The sequence below is a fragment of the Nomascus leucogenys genome, chromosome 3 (genome assembly GCF_006542625.1).
Source record: "Nomascus leucogenys isolate Asia chromosome 3, Asia_NLE_v1, whole genome shotgun sequence".
NCBI lineage: Eukaryota > Metazoa > Chordata > Mammalia > Primates > Hylobatidae > Nomascus > Nomascus leucogenys.
In genome coordinates this window covers 66872166-66876182 of record NC_044383.1, presented here as the reverse complement: position 1 = coordinate 66876182, position 4017 = coordinate 66872166, and positions in this window count along the sequence as shown.

The following is a 4017-nucleotide window of genomic DNA, read 5'->3' as shown; positions in this document are numbered from 1 at the left end:
ATGCATCTGAAATCCTGTCATCCCCTCTCTCTTTCTCCTGAGTCTTTGGGAAACCAATGGACAATATATTTCATCTGGTGATGTCTTTCTTCGCATTTTTTGTGTCCCTTAAGACAGAAGTAAACTTGTTTAAAAGAAGAAATATATTTCAGGGCATATTTTAAAATATGGTCCTTGTTAAAATATAATTCTATTTTAAATCTGTTTTACAATTTTGCTGTCCTTACCCCGTAGAAGGTCCTTTATGAGAAGGCCTCATATTCCTTTTCCATTTCTATTTCCTCAGTACCAGCAAAGCCAGGCACATAGTATGTCCTTAGAAACTTCAATAAGTGAATAAAAGAAAATGAAAAAGAAAGTATGCAATAGTCTAGCAGCCTCTAAAATAGCTTCCATGCATCCCGGCTTTCCTTGTCTGTGGGCTGGGCCTACTGGCAGGCATCTAACAAACACTGATAGAATCCCATTTCCAAGACTGGATTACAAAAAGACTGAGTTTCTCACCTTCACTCTCCAACTCTCTGCCCACCTCTTTCTCTCTCTCAGCTCTCACTCTGCCATGTCTTGAGTTATCCTATTAAGAAGCTTACTGGCAAGGATCTGATGTCTCAGGCTAGTGAAGACCTGATGCCTATCAACAGCCACATAAGTGAGAATGGAGGTATATCCTCCTCTAGTCTAACCTTGAGATACATATCTTGGTTGGTACCTTGATTTCTGCCTGTGAGAGACTCATGCAGAGGACACAGCAAAAGTGTATTCTGATTCTGACCCATGGATTGTGGTATAATAAACACTTACTGTTTTAAGTCACTAAATTTTGGAGTAATTTTAATATAGCAACAGATAATGAATACAAATCTGTAGAGCCTTAAGAATGTACAGCTCAAGAAAAAATTACCTTAGGAATTCTTACCTTCTATATAGACCCCATTGCTAATGTGTTATATATTTGTCCTGATTGAGATTATAAGGATTTACTCTAAAGAAAGTGCTTATTGGTAATGTGATACATTATCCAATCTTTCTATGCAAATAATATGCTTGTCTAAATGCTTTGCTGGATACCCTTGATGAGCAGTTGCCTTGTGTGCATGACTGTGATTAAAGGTACTTCAGACATCTTTAGAAAAATGATTAAAAACAGGGAGACTTCTTTGAAAAATATGAGGAACAAATAAACTTTCAAAGGTACATAGCAAAAAATTTATCAATTGAGTGATTGAAGGCAAAAAAGCCCACCCTATAAAAGGCAGGAAATAACTCTGTGGCATGTACCTTCAGGGCACCTCAAAGGACCAGCTGAGGCCTAACTCTGCTACTTGATTTGTCCTCTGAAAGGAGGTCAGGCAATGGCCATTTCAGTCCAAGAATAACTCATGCCACATCATGTCAGGAAGTTGTCCTCAGAAACCTGTGTGGTTCTATTTTTAAGAAGAAGTTATCCATCTTTATTAGTGGGGGCTGTGGGAAGAAAGCAGGAAGCTTACATGTTTTCTGTATTGGCTAACACGTGCCAAATAATGTACTCTGCTTTAAGAACTTCTTTAATTTGTCCCCACTGTGGAGAGGAAAATATAAATGATGGTGGATACAAAGAAAAGTAACTTACTTGTTTGAGAGTTAGAATTAATCTGGAAAGCATTTATAGTTCAGTTTCCAATAACAGTAGTATAGCCACTAGGAATGTTGGCTCTTCATCAGTGGACCAGTAAGGGGACCAGATGAATGGTACTGATTCTCATCTAATCAGACCTTCAAATAAAAATCTCCAAACAAATATCGAGACATTATTAACTCACTTTTGGGCTGGAGAATTAAGATGGGGAAATGACTGATAGTATCTACATGGTGCATCTAGGTCCAATCCAAGTAACTGGGATTCAGAATAGTGGTCATTATTTTCCCATTAGGAAGCTGGACTGATGTCAGGAAACTAAGTCCACCTGTATTATCACAGGACATGATTGTAGACTTAGGAAGAAAGAGTGGCTGAGAGTGCACAGGCTGCTGGATACTGGCCTTATATGAATCAATTTCACTATAGTACTCACTTAATAATTTATAACACATTCCTAGGTTTGGTCAAGACCAGCTCGGACTTTGTTGACAGAGGTTCTACAAATATAAGGCCTGGCAACTGGAAAAATAACTAGAGGAGGGAGACTTAACATTTTTTATTTTATATCTAAAAACTTCTACAACTTTTAAATCCATTTATACTATCTCCAAATGTACTTTGAAAATGAGAAATAGTTTGATATTCCCAGAACATCATGACAGCACAAATAAATATTTATTGACATCACCTTAAGCTTTTTATTGCTCAAGGATAGTGCCTAATCAAGCCCATAAATACCTGAAGCACTTCTGAGTTAGCTTAGTAAGAACTTAAAAAATTAGATACCTAAATCCAACTCAAGAGTCATTTGAAGACTCTTAATACCTGAGTTGAATTTAGATATCACCAAAACTTTGTTTCTTAATTTTTTTTCCTGCACCTTTTTCCACTCTGTCATTGCTCCTTGTGTTTTGAAAAGAGATTTGCACAAGTCTCTCATATGGAGTGGTCTCTGCCCAGAGACTGAAAGTCACTGCCATCCTGTGCAGTGGTAAGCACTAATGGTTGATGTTTAAAAAAAAAAAAAGTGTTTAATTATACTTGTTAGGGGAAAGATTGTGCTTGACTCCAAATCCAGTAAGGGCAAGTTTGGATTTATAACCAAGCAGCAGGGTGGGAAGTAAGAGGAAACAACAGGAGTAAGGGAGATTCTTGCTTAAAGCTCCTCCTGGGCTTCCTTTACCATCACTGTATGTTCTGTTTGTTAACTACCATGCTCCTCTTCCATTCTTTTCCTCTTGTGGTTTTAAAATCATCTTGAACAAGTTTGAGAGGCAAATGGCAATAGATGCAGAAATCTCGTAAAATTTGAGTGCTGGACTGAGAACCAAAATTCACCATTTACAGTATTGTTTTTATAAGGGAGGAAATACATTCAAAATTCAAATAATAAACATACAAATGAATATTTGAAGACAACTAAATTGTCTGAATTAATCTGTCCTTTATTAACTTTAATTATCATCTTTCCAAACTGAAGAATCATGAATGCACTACTAAAACTATATATAAATTTTATTATTAGAAACTTAAAGTCATCATCAAAAGTACTATAGCTGTATGAAAAATAAAAGGTTAATTATGTTTTCATGTATTTATCAAAATCTTTCTTGTACCTATTTTCAATTTTATAAATATAAATCCCATTTATCACTAGTTTAAATTAAATTAACATTTTCTTATTTGTTGGCATAAGGCTGAATTTTTACATTCAATGAGAGAACTCCTAATTCTCTCAAGTAAATATCTACGTTTCACTTATTATATTAAGTATTTTTGTAAACACTTAAAAAACCTTTTTATTTAGAATACAGTTGAAGTGGGTATTTATAATACCCACTGTGTTGAATCTGTATTTATAAATCTCAAAAGATTTACAAGGCACACCATGATTCTTGAATAGCTAATGTTCATTAAAAATTGAGGCACTTGCTATTTCTACAGGAACTAGAACTCCTTACAATCAGCCTCACCAAACGGTACTCTGTGCTGTTTAAAATATTAGGCTAGCTGAGAGCTGAGGGAGGGTGACACTGTTGCCATTATGTAAACATATTCCATATCACCAAACTTCTAAATTTTTCCTTCTGTTCCATGATTTTTAAATGTCTATTTAATCTATATATTTGAAAAGCAAATTACTTTCTTTTTTAACTGATTAGGGATCAGCTGCATGTGAAAAGTTCAAGGGCTAATTTTGGATAAAGATGATGTCTATATGATTATATTCACTATATAAATAGTGATGGGTTAAATAAAGACTATCTGGAAATATTTTCATTAACTAATCTAGAAATAAATAAAAGTCAAATTTCAAAAGACAGTCTCTAGAATCTGGGCAATGGCATGAGGAATGTCAAATATTTAATCATAATGTTAGATTTATATTTTATTTT